This window comes from Melanerpes formicivorus, unplaced genomic scaffold, assembly GCF_026170545.1.
Source record: "Melanerpes formicivorus ecotype bairdi unplaced genomic scaffold, bMelFor1.0.p_v2 SCAF_11, whole genome shotgun sequence".
Classification (NCBI taxonomy): Eukaryota; Metazoa; Chordata; class Aves; order Piciformes; family Picidae; genus Melanerpes; species Melanerpes formicivorus.
The window spans coordinates 21429619-21442841 of NW_027142363.1; positions in this window are offsets into that span (position 1 = coordinate 21429619).

Here is a 13223-nt window from a genome sequence, read left to right on the forward strand (position 1 = left end):
TCTGGCTGTGCCCACGGCCGTGTACGCACAGTCACGCACACGCTCTCAGAGTGTAGGTGTGTGTCCGTACCTGCCGTGTGGGGCCAAGCGCTACTCCTAGAGCCGTCCCCTCCCTGAGAGGGGGCCTCTGTCCGTCATTCCTCCCTCCTTGTTTCCCTCTGACTTCGCGGGACTGGAGATGCCAACGAAGAACCGGGGAGCGCCCCGTCGCGGGGGGCCTGCGGGCCCTGCCTTCCTCGGTGGGGCGGCCGCATCCCGTCCCGATTTTGTAGGATGCGCCTGTGCGGAGGACGCGAAATTGTTATTTGTCATCACCGCTCAGTTCTCGGGAGCTTTTTCCATGGCTGGCATGGGTGGCAATTAATTAAATAACTCAGTAACTTCAAAAAGAGCACCCCCCATCTCCCCCCCCCCCAAAAAAAAAAAAAATTCCCCTAATCAACACCCAAAACCCAGGAAGAAAATAAAGACCCCAGAGACATCCTTAGGGAAGCTCGGCGCGCAAAGGAGCTCTCGCCCCGGTCATGCGTGGCGGCTCCACGGGGGCTTCTCCAGCGGGGCTTGCCCTGGAGGAGCGGCACAGAACGGCGGGCGCGGTCGGGCGGGGAGTGGCTCTCCGGCAGCAGGGGAGGCCGGCTCGGCTGCATTTGCCTTCCCTCGGTCTTGCCGGGCGCCGGCCGAGCAGCGGTACCGCGCGTGGGAAAGAGGGGACGGAAAAGGCTGCCAGCCCGGGAGGGGTGCCCGTGCCTGCGTGGGCACAGCCGGGAGCTGGAGAAAACGGGGGACCCTGGGTACTGCAGCTGCGAGGGTTCCGGCAGACCCGAGACCTGCCGGTGGCTGCCAGCGGTGTGAGCTGGGGCTGCTGCGGGCTGGTGCCGGGGGCTGTCGGGGACGCGCGGAACGCAGGGAGCCCTACCGCGGCCTGTGGGCCTTCTGCATGTTGTTTTCACTCCCTCTCCGCCTCGTTCCCTCATCCCTCTATGAGTGGGCCAGGCCGGGATGGCCCGTGTGCCCCGCTGCCCCTCGGCCCGCTAGCCCTGCTCTGAGGAAAGCGGTCCCGGCCGGCCCGGGGTGCGGTGAGGGCAGACGGCAGCCTCACTCGCAAGCGAGGATGCTCTGTGACGCGAGCTCGTCTCTGCCAAGTGACTTTGTTGTTTTATTTATTTTTTAAACAAACTTTCATTCATTTATGGTCTCTCCTCCTTTTTTTTCTTCCTTTTTTTTTTTTTTTTTTTTTTCCAATCCCCTTTGCAACCTGCTAATTTAACACTGGAGCGCGTTATTGCAGTGTTAGGGGGAGAGAAGGAGAGAGAGAAAACAACAATACTGCAATGATCCAAATGATACAGTAGAATTATAGCAATTATAGTTCTGCTCGGAGAAGAAAACCTTGCTGAGCTCAGCCAAACAAACTGATGCCTTGTACGGATAACAAGCCCGGGGACTGACAGCCGGTGCTGAGAGAGGCAGGAGGCCACAAACGGAAATATTTGCCTCTTTTCACTCCAGACAGCCTAGATTAACACCTCGACTGCCGCTGCCGTAACAATAACTGCTCCATCTCCCCGCACCCAGGGTCTCCGCAGTGGATTTCGACCTGAGGACCGGCCTCCGCAGCCCTCCGCACCTCCCTGCACACGGCTCCACTCCGGCCCCGCAGGGGAGCGGAGCGATGCAGGCGCTCGGGCGCCTCGGTAACGGCGCTGTCGTTCCTGTCCGGGGCCGGTGGGTACCGGACACCCGGGCCACCTGCCCTCTCTAAGAACATCCACTTCCCACCGCAGGAGTGGGCGTGGGGTGACCCCGGAGTGCAAGGCTCTGTAGACTCCCTCCACCCCAGGCCGGACAGGGCTTCCCCTCCATGCCCCTCTAATCAGCCAGCCGGGGATGGGGGGCCGCCCACTTCGTTTGGCAGCGAAAAGCGGAGCCGGAGCTGTCCCGGGGCCGCCGCCCGACGGCTCCCTCGGAAGGGCACCCACCGGTCCCGGGCCTGCCCCACACCCCAGGCCCTACTCCAAGTGAGGGAGGTTTGAATTTTTATTGTTTTCCCGTTTATCTTCCTTTCTCGTTATACAGAGCTTCTTCGTCCGGGCTGCTCCCTCCGCCCCCCGCAGAAACCATCCTTGCGAGGAGACGTGGCTGCAAAATATCATGTTCCTGTCACGCTTGGTGAAAGGTGTTTGATCTTGGGGCGGAGATAGGGCTAAGCTTGTTTCCAGCCGTAGCAGTAGAAAATGCGCAGGATCGGTTCAGGACTCACTGTGCAATTGTTCTAACCTTGCAGGGAGCAGCGGCTGCCTCGGCTGGAGAGGAGCTGCCCTCACCGCCGCGGCCACCACGGGCACAAGTTTGTCACCGACTGATCAAACGACGGCTTGAAGTCTGGGCGCAGTTTGTGCCCATCCTACACCTGGTGCGTCCCGCAGCCTCCGTTGCAGCTGCAGAAGCCGGGGACCCCTCCGGGGTTTTTTCGCTCCCTGCTGCGCGCCGTGCGCATGGGTGGAGCTGAAGCGTGGGGCGCAGCCCGCAGCCAGGCTTTAACATAAGCTGGGGTTTTTCACTCTTTGCAATGAAGAAGAAAACGATAACAACGACTTTAAATCCCCTGGTGCTTCATTTATCACTGATTATTGTGTGAGGGGAAAAGAAAAAGGGGAAAAAAAAAAAAAGAAAGAAAAAAAAAAAGACGCTGTAAGCAGGCACAGAAATTCTGTGATTTCCCTACCTATCCTCTTGGGTTTCTCTGTGATTTCCTCCCCTTTCTCCGACGTGCTTTGCTCCCTGGCCCCAGTTTGCTCCTGGGCCTGTGATGGTGGAGAAGCAGCTCCCCAGGTAATCCAGGGTCAGTGGCTGTGAACGGCAAAGGACAAAACGCCACACACCAGGGCATACAGAAGAGTGAAACACAGAGCTTTGGTCGTCTACAGACGTGATTTAGTTGCAATTTCACATTCCTTCCTCTCTCTCCTCCCCATTTTCTTTCTTTTTTTTTTCTTTTTTTTTACCCCTTCACTGATCAAAGTTCTTGTCCTGTGCTCAAAAGCACTAGAACTGGGCATAGGGAAGGTGAGAGCCTTGGTCTCTTTCTGTACCAGGTAGTGGAGAAATAACTAGTGCTGTTTGGATGTCATGAACTAGCTTGTGAGTTTCCTCATGACCCTCATGGCATTGCTGTCTCAATTAATATATAAGTTAAATTTTTTTTCACTTTTATGGAAAATGCTGTCCCAAAACACGATCTGTGCACAGCCTTGACTTTGCACAGTTCAACCCTGAGCTGAAACAGAGTACTGTCCTTGATTGCACCACCAGAACTAGCATAGAAGTAACCTTCTTACTTCTTCTGCAAGGGTCTTATTAATCACTTTTAAAAAGAAAGGAAAAAAAAAAAAGTTTAAACCCAAAAGACTGTGATAAAGGATCACAGCACAGCTGAACATTCCCTACAGGCACAGTCAGACAGCTGAGGGAGAAAGAGCATCTCTGTGTCTCCCCTGGGGTTCTGCCAAGTCACTGGTCACTTGAATACACCTCTGGGTTCAACGGCTTAACCACCTTCTCATTTTGAGTAGGATAAATATTACCTCCTTATTGCAGTTTGTCAGTTTAAACGGTGAATGATCTGTACTCAGCAGCCATCACTGGGGCACTGCACCAAAATTCCTTTGCAGACTAGTGTTGGACTTCATTGTCTTTGACTGCACATCCATTTTGCAGGTATTGTGGTTTTTTGGACTCCCGTTGTCATTTTCACCAGTTTCTAGCCTGCCTCCTTGGATGTGAGGATAGAGCAGCTGCCCAAGAGGTGAATGGAGGGAGGCCTCATGGGGAATGGGGAGTTGCCACATTTTATCCAGGTCACAGTGCTGGTCTGACCACCTGTGTTGAAACCTGGCAGCCTCTCCCAACCAAGTGGGCAGGAAATCAATGGCTGCATGTGTAGCTACATCCTCACTTCACAGTTAGCTGGACTAGCAAAGCTCAGTTAGGTTTGGATAGAACAGATTTCAGCACTGCTGCTTTTCTGTCCATGAAGCAGCTTTTGTTACTCTCCCTTTGATGCTAGCTCAGAGAGCAATTTCTGTATTAACTTATATCTGGACAGAGGTTTGATCCTGCAATAATTATTTGTATACTTAATATTTAGCCCATGCCTATGTGTGGGCAGAACCTGGGCCACACTCCATGGATTTAATTTGAGCAAGTATTTTCTAAACCTCTATTTTTGTTTTTATAATTACTTGATGGCTCATTTTCCTGTTAACATGGTTTTCAATACAGTCAGAGGACAGCAGTAAGCTTTAGGTCAATGTGTATCACTTTTATTTTTCTGCTGCTGTTTCCTCACTTCTAATAACTCAAAATTTCTCCTCTGGTCCATGCTTCAGAAACACTGCTGCCTCACTCTGTCTAGGCCCCTTCTTTCTTTGCATGACCATGAGACCAGAAGGGACTTGTGGTGATCTCTCTCAGATATCCACTCATCAACAATAACTCTGTTGAATTTGGTTACTGCATTTAACTTATTTACTCCTTGAGCCTTGTCACCAAGCCAACACTCCTGGAAGTGATTTGGAAAAATGCAGCTGGGCACATGGCTATGTGGTGAAATCATTCTGCATCCTCCTCTGCCTCCTGAAGGCCATGAGCTGCCTTCTTCATGCCTCGGGTTTGGCTTTGGGAGCTGGGGTTGGGCAGAAGAGTGTGTGTATGTTCTGGCATGTCATCTCCACCAGGTCACTAATCTTATGGGTATTTCACAGCTAGCTCTCTTTATTGTTTCTTCTTTTTATTTTTTTTTTCTTCTCAGGGCTCAGCTTTATGAAATCCTGTCAGAGCTGGCAGTTTGCTAGCTGAGCCTGGGATGTCAGCAATACCATCTTTGTCCCATTTACCAGCTTCCTGTCCTGTCATGTTGTCACCTTGGGTCCTGAGAATCCTCCAGAAGCACTTTCTAGGCTTTTAGAGTTACCTGGGAGTCCCCTGACTTTCCCACTTTCCCTCTCCATCCCTTTCTCCTGTATGTTCCTTGCTGAGGATCTCAGCCCCGCCCCCCCCCCCCCCCCCCCCCCGCAAACTCTGGCTGCCCCTGCTGACTGTTGAGATGTTTCTGCAATGAAGCGGTGGATTCCCTGGCACTGTGTGGCTTTGAATCTAGACCAGACATTTTCTTGAAGCTATGTTTTCACCTAGTGTAACTTGTTTGGATAAATACAAGAGCAAATGGGTAGAGCTCTGCATCCTAGAGCCCTACATCTTCCATGAAGCTGGCTGATAGATGGAGATATAGAATAGAATAGAATAGAATAGAATAGAATAGAATAGAATAGAATAGAATAGAATAGAATAGAATAGAATAGACCAGGTTGGAAGAGACCTTCAATATCATCACATCCAACCTATCAACCAATCCAACCCACCTAATCAACTAAACCATGGCACCAAGCACCCCATCAAGTCTCAAGTATGGTATCTCTGATCCTAGAAAATCCATGGGTGAGATTCTAAGTAGCTTTCTCAGAGTAATTCTGATCTGCTGGAGAGAAGTGAAGGGGAAAGGGACCTTGGGGGTCCTGGTGGATGGAAGTCTGACCATAAGCCAGCAATGTGCTCTTGTGGCCAGGAAGGCCAATGCCATTCTGGGGTGGATTAGAAGGGCTGTGTTTAGTAGGTCAAGAGGGGTTCTCCTCCCCCTCTACTCTGCACTGGTGAGGCCACATCTGGAATATTGTGTCCAGTTCTGGGCCCCTCAGTTCAAGAAAGACAGTGAGCTACTTGAAAGAGTCCAGTGCAGAGCCACGAGGATGATTAAGGGAATGGAACATCTTCCGTTTGAGGAGAGACTGAGGGAGCTGAGGCTCTTTAGCTTGGAAAAGAGGAGGCTGAGAGGTGACCTCATCAATGTTTATAAATATGTGCAAGGTGAGTGCCAAGTGGATGGAGCCAGGCTGTGCTCAGTGGTGCCCAGTGACAGGCCAAGGGGCAATGGATGGAAGTTGAGGCATAGGAAGTTTCACGTAAATATGAGGAAAAATTTTTTCCCTGTGAGGGTGACAGAGCAGCGGCACAGGCTGCCCAAGAGGGGTTGTGGAGTCTCCCTCTCTGGAGGCATTCAAAACTCACCTGGATGTGCTCCTGTGTGATCTGTTCTAGGTGCTCTTGCTCTGGCGGGGGGGTTGGACTGGATGATCTCTCGAGGTCCCTTCCAGCCCCTGAAATTCTGTGATTCTGTGAATTCCTAGAAGCTCAGTGAAATTATTAATGCATTAATGTGCAGTGGTCAAAAAAAAAACCAGATGATCAAGGCTTATTTAACATTATTCCTTCAGCGTTATTTTCTTTTGTGTGTGTGGTAGTTTTAGGCTGTGCCTAGGAAAATTTTCCATAGATTGAGTAGGAAAAGTGGTAGAATGTAAATAAATTACCATGGGATGCAAAATAATGATAAGATCTAAATGACCCCATTGGTCTGATGTCTAACATTAAGTTAGTTATGTAAACTAGCTTCTCTTTCTCTTTCTGGCTTTGCTCTAGCAGATACTAGCTGGTTGCTTGCTGACCTTGGCTGCGTTTTTTGTTGAGGATAACTGCTAACAAGCTACTCTCTGCTCTTTCCCTCAGTCTTTTACCTTGTATAGGGTAGGAGAAGGGATCATGAAAGGGGTAGCTGTTGGTAACCCCCCGTTTTTTTTCAGGGAGGTTCTTGGGTTGTTTGTAAGTTGTAAACACATATAAATATTGTCTATTTTGTACATGCTCATTGCATTCCATATTTCTAGATCATAGTTTTGCCTGCAAATACACCTTCATTTACTTCCACTGAGACTAGCAATTATATTTTTGGGGGCTAATTTCAACCCACAACGGTGTGTACTGACCAGGACTGAGCCAAAGCTTCAGAACAAATAATTAATTCATTTGTCAAACACATTATCTTCTTCTGCTTGCCAAATGTCCACGAGCAGGAGGGTTAATTTTCTTCAATGTCTTTGTTATCTCAAATGCTCCAGAGGTTCCTTTAAATGAACAACAGGAGGGCTGGGCTGCAAATGGTTTCCGCTGTTTAGCTGTGGTTGGTCAAATAAACCCCCCGGTATTGATTGCATTGCCCGCCTGTTGCGCCAGCAACACACCGGTTGTGCAAATAGGTGTGTGTGTGTGAATGTAACAGCTGGGCTGCTCCAACTCCTCCCTGGACAGCTCTGGACACAGGTTTTCTTGCTAGCTTCTCTGCCACTAAAATGTGATCGCTCAACTAACTGCAGAGGGGGAGTGAACAGAACTGATGCAGAGCCATTAAAAATTCAAATGAGCTTTCGACGAGCAAAGGACATTTTTCACCCTCTTTGAGTAGCTCTAGTGTGACCTTCATGTGGGTGCTACATTCTATTTCAGTAAATGCAGTCACACAGGGACAGAGCAGAAATCAGAATGATCCAGAGAAGGGCATGAATTGGAGCTGGTCTGGCATTTCATTGCTCAGGCAATGTTAGCTGTGAGATTGGGATTGTTTAATCCAGAATCAGTTTAGCAGAGGAAAGAGGCAGCAAACTGTCTGTGAAGCTCTGTTGGACCATTCCCCTCAACTAATCTAACCTTAAAACCATATTATTATTATTATTATTGCTGTTTTCTACATCTCTGCATGTCATTGCTTCTGGCTGTCACTTAGGGGGCAATGCTATCTCAGGAAGATTAAAAAAAAAAAGCTTGATTAGGAAAAATCTGCATTCCACAGAAGGGAATGGGCATTCTTCCTAGAGGAAGCTGATGCTCATGGATACACAGAGAAAATTCTTCAGCAGCCTTATGTTGAGTCTGTCAGTGCTTCTCATTAGTAATAGCATGTCTAGCAGGTCTAGGAAGGTTCTCCTTCCCCTCTGTTCTGCCCTGATGAGACCACACCTGGAATACTGTTTCTAGTTTTGGGCACCCCAATTCAAGAGAGACAGGGACCTGCTGGAGAGAGTCTAATGAAGAGATACAAGGATGATTAAGGGATTTGAGCATCTCTCCTTATGAAGAAAGACTGAGAGACCTGGGACTGTTTAGTCTGGAGAAGAGAAGGCTGAGAGAGGATTTTATTAATGTCTATAAATATCTGAGGGGTGGGTGTTCAAGAGGAAGGGGATAGGCTCTTTCACTGTCATCTAATAATAGGACAAGGAATAATGGATATAAGCTAGAATACAGGAGATTCCACCTCAACACAAGGAGAAACTCCTTTACTGTGAGGGTGATGGAGAAACTGGAACAGGTTACCCAGAGAGGTTGCAGAGTCTCCTTCTCTGGAGAACTTCAAAGCCAACCTAGACATGTTCCTGTGTGGCCTGCCCTAAGTGACCCTGCTTTGGCAGGGGGGTTGGACTCGATGATCTCTGGAGGTCCCTTCCAACCCCCCCACATTCTGTGATTCTGTGATTCTACAGCTTTTTTTCTGGTGTTGTCACCATTATATGGAGCATCCCTGCCATAAATCATGTCTGAATGTCAGTCAGGTCATCAAAGGATCTATTCTGATATAGTATCTGTGTTTATCTCTTTTAATATTCTACCCCTCTTTTAATGTAACATTCTAAGTGTTCTGTGAGAAGAAGAATGTTTTATGGAAATTATTGTGTAAGTGCTGAGGTATGAATGAACTTGCTGTTTCCCAAGTGTAACTCCATAGAAGCACAGAGCAGAGATCAAGCTTGAACATAGAAGATTTCACCTCAACAAGAGAAAAAACTTTACAGTAAGGGTGGCAGAGCACTGGAACAGGCTGCCCAGAGAGGTTGTGGAGTCTCCTTCTCTGGAGATTTTCAAAACCCACCTGGATGTATTCCTGTGTGGACTACCTTAGGTGATTCTGCTTTGGCAGGGGGGTTGGACTTGATGATCTCTTGAGGACCCTTCCATCTTCTAATGTACTGTGAGACTGTGATCTCTAAACTGAGGACAAATCCATTGACAACACGGCTATGAGCAGCAAAGCAAGTAGAAGTGAACAGATGGAAGAGCTTCTTCCAAGATGCCCAAACAGTTACAGTTATAACTTAGACTTGTAAAGCTGATTGAAATGGGAAACCAAAAACGAGGAAAACCTGATGTTGTGAAAAAATTAGGAATGGAGATGTACAAGAAAGCTGGTGAGGGACTTTTTAGGGTATCAGGTAGTGATAGGACTAGGAAGGATGGAAAAAAATAGAAATGGGTAGATTCAGAGTGGATGTTAGGAAGAAATTGTTCACTATGAGGGTGGTGAGACACTGGCACAGGTTGCCCAGGAAGGTGGTGGAGGCCCCATCCCTGAAGGTTTTTAAGGCCAGGCTGGATGTGTCTCAGGGCACCCTGATGTAGTGTGAGGTGTCCCTGCCCATAGCAGGGGGTTTGGAACTAGATGATCCTTGAGGTCTCTTCCAACCGTAACAATTCTGTGATTCTGTGTGTTCTTAAAAACATCTGGTTTTGTCTCTGAAGAACATCACAGCTGGGACCACAAGTGTGAACAGTTCCTTCCAAATTCAAAGGATTGTGGTGTGTTGGTGTTTTTTCTTATCTTTTTTTTTTTTTTCTCTCTCTCTTTTTTTTTTTTCCCTTAATGGAAAAAAAAACCACTTTGGTTATGAATTGGCTCAGCAATTCTAACAGCTGCAGTTTGTTGGACTGTTAATTTGAAGCTTTCCATTAAATAATAATAATAATAATAATAATAATAATAATAATAATAATAATAATAAAGAGTATGTTTTAAGACTTCCCCCCCCCCCCACCCCGATACGTTATTCTTAGGGGCTTCTGTAGACAGATATTTCCAGTCACGTGCACAGATTGTAAAATGTTGAAAGCACAGGGTGTAAGGTATTGTTTGGAATCACTGCACCTTCTTGTCTTTTAGCTTTTTTATCAAACCTTGAAAAAACTTGACACTTACACAGCTCAGCTATTGTTTCCATCCTTGAAAACTGCAACCACAGGAAAACTAACTTTAAACAAAAGATGGTGGGTTTAACTAAATGATTGCTCCTCTGTTGTAAGCCCTACTCATAACCTTTAATTCCCTGAGTCAGTGGGGTTTTCTCATGAGGGAAAACACACCTGTACGATGCTTTGTGTGTTGCAACCCAGGCAATTACAGCGCAAATAGCTAAAGACTTTGGCTGGGCTTTCAGGTGAGCTGGGGGGTACTTGAAGAATCTGTTTGCTTCCTTCCTTTTGGATAGCCATGCTCAGGAAAATGTAATTTTTCTTCACTTTGAACAAGAGCTAGAAGGGATGGTTTGGCTTTATTCTGGTTTCAGTTTTTTTTTGTCTTTGTTCTAATATTATCAAAATGTCAGGAAGGTTTTGAATGCCCTTGGGGTTTCTACAACTGGCAGTGGCTCCTGATTTTTAGAACTTGCTATGTGTCATAGACTCTTCTGTGGACCCATTGTTTGGAATGGCAGCATGTGTCCTCCTTCGCTGAACACAGACTTACAGGTTAGAATAACAGGACAATACTTCATACTTGGTAGCATCCCTTAACCTGTAAAAGAGACTATGATAAAGCTGTGCAAATTCAGCAGCCAAAGAGATCTTTAGACTGGACATTAGGAAAAAAAAATCACTGAAAAGGTGGTCAGACATTGGAACAGGCTGCCCAGGGAGGTGGTTGAGTCACCAACCCTGGATGTGTTTAGAGGTGGTTTGGATGTGCTGCTTGGGGATATGGTTTAGGGTTGAACCTTGTAGAGTAGGGCTGTCGTTGCACTTGATGATCCTGAGGGTCTTTTCCAACCTGAATGTTTCTGTGATTCTCTGATTCTGTGAAATTTGAGGTAGACTCTGAGCTGCAGTATGGCAGACAAACACAAATGCCTGTAAACATTAAAGACTCTTTTTTTTCTTCTTTTGTTTTTCTTTCTTTCTTTCTTTCTGTGGTACACAGCTGAAAGAAGGACTGGAAATTAAGGAGCAGAACCAGGCAGAAGGCATTTCATAGGCTGTTCCAAGTTTTTGCAAAGGAAAACAGAAGGAATGAGAATCCGAAGAGAATCAGACACACCTCACTGAATGGCCACCAAGTGCTGTGAAAGAGAAGAACATGAATACAGTGGTAGGAAAACATTACTTACAGGCTGATACCTGTAGTCTAGATCCAGAGGTTACTTTATTGAGTGATATGTAAGGAAATGAGTCCATATCAAGCCCAGCAGGATTCACTGGAAATAAAGTTATGATTTGGTAAGGAAAAAACCCAAGTCAGGTTTATATTCACATTATGGTTAAAATAATCCATGCTTGGTCAGTGTGAGTTTTTTTCCCAACCTAAAAGCTATGCAAAACTTAATATGCTTTGTGACCTGGGATACTTTTGAGGATGTCTAAATGATACAGGATAACAACTTTTGTTTTGAACAGTGCTTTTAGGAACAGTGCTTATAGTCCATCTGGATGTCAGCAGGATTTGTTACTTTGGACACAGAATTGTTACTGCCAAATCTTCTGGACTTGGTTATTCTGGATATTTTAGGATACACTGGGGTGGATACAAAAACTGCTAGTCTAAGAACACGGCTCCAGAGACTTCTCCTTAGTGTTCCATTCTTCCTGGGGTGTCCTTGGAAGGAAAGCATATTTGACATCTTGAAATATAGAGTAGAGTAGAGTAGAGTAGAGTAGAGTAGAGTAGAGTAGAATAGAATAGAATAGAATAGAATAGAATAGAATAGAATAGAATAGAATAGAATAGAATAGAATTAACCAGGTTGGAAAAGACCTTTGAGATCATAGATTCCATCCTGTCACCCAACACCATCTAATCAGCTAAACCATGGCACCAAGTGTCTCATCCAAGCCTTCAGTATCTTTAGAGCAGGGCTCAAATGCAGTAAGTATCATGGCCAATACCATAAATACTTGTGAAAAAAAGGCTGATCTCTCTTAAGTTTCTGTGTTGATTCAAGGGTTCTTCTTTATATTATACCCTCTGAAACGCATTTTCTCCACGTGCTGTTCCAGACCAACAAGTGCACATGGTCTTTGTGCCACCCTAGTGGAAGCCTTACATTGAGAGGCCCTCAGCTGCACTACAAGGCCCTTATTTATTCACAGCTTCCCAAAGAAATCCTTGGCCTCAAGCTGGGAGGACTCTGGGTTTTGACCCAGAAGTCAGCATCCTCAAGCCACATAGGTGAAAAAAGATGACAGTGGTTCCTGTAGCCCTTTGCAAAGTGGTTGGATAGAAATGATCCTGCAGAAAACCCCCAAAAGTCTTGCCAGCACTTGGCAACCTTGCCAGATGTTCAGTCTATATCCAAGGCATCTTCTGGATTGCTTCTGACAATAAAAATTTATTTGTATTGCTCTGATGTGTTAAGCAAACTAGTTGCATTCAGGTGTGGAGCCCTCGGTCAGAAATTTGTGCAAGAAACAATTTACCCCTGAGAAGTCACTCAAGGTTCCCAACAACCATAGGAGCCCTTTCTGAAGAGCAGGCTGGTCCATGGAGTGTCCAAACATGTGAGCTAACAACATGTCTCCAAAAGCAGTACACCAGAAGGGTACAAAATGCAGCAGAAACAGCATCCTCTTCTCACACCCCTGTCACTGCTGCATGTCACCACAGCCCCGTGTCACAGCTCAGAGGGAGCTCCAGAGTGACATTCAGTTTAAGCTTCCCATCTATTGGCTTTCTTCTCAGCCCCTTGTGAGCATCACTTGCTTCAGACACCAGATTTACTAATGATGTATTATTTCCACCCCCCCCCCACCCCCCCCCCCCCGCCTTGCTCATACTTTAATTACAGGGTATGTGTAATAAATACCCTTAGGAACTGCTATTGCCACCTGTATGGTTATTTATGCTGTGAAAAAGAAGCTTGTGGCAATATATTTATTAGCACCGTCCCCTGGAATCATAGGAGTTAGCAGCTTAATCCTGTGACTGTAAACACTTTTCCCTGATATGCTCAAGCCCCATCCACGTTTGTTAATTTCACATTGGGAAGCTGGGAGCAGGAGCAGGTTAGAATTTTTACAGAACATCTCCTCTTTACCAAAAAAAAAGAGAGAAAACAACAATAAAATCACGTAATGAAGAAGTGATCTCTCCATCTACCAGTGCCTGCCTCACAAAGTGCAATGCCTTTCTTCTTCTTCTTCTTCTTCTTCTTCTTCTTCTTCTTCTTCTTCTTCTTCTTCTTCTTCTTCTTCTTCTTCTTCTTCTTCTTCTTCTTCTTCTTCTTTTTTCCCTTCAA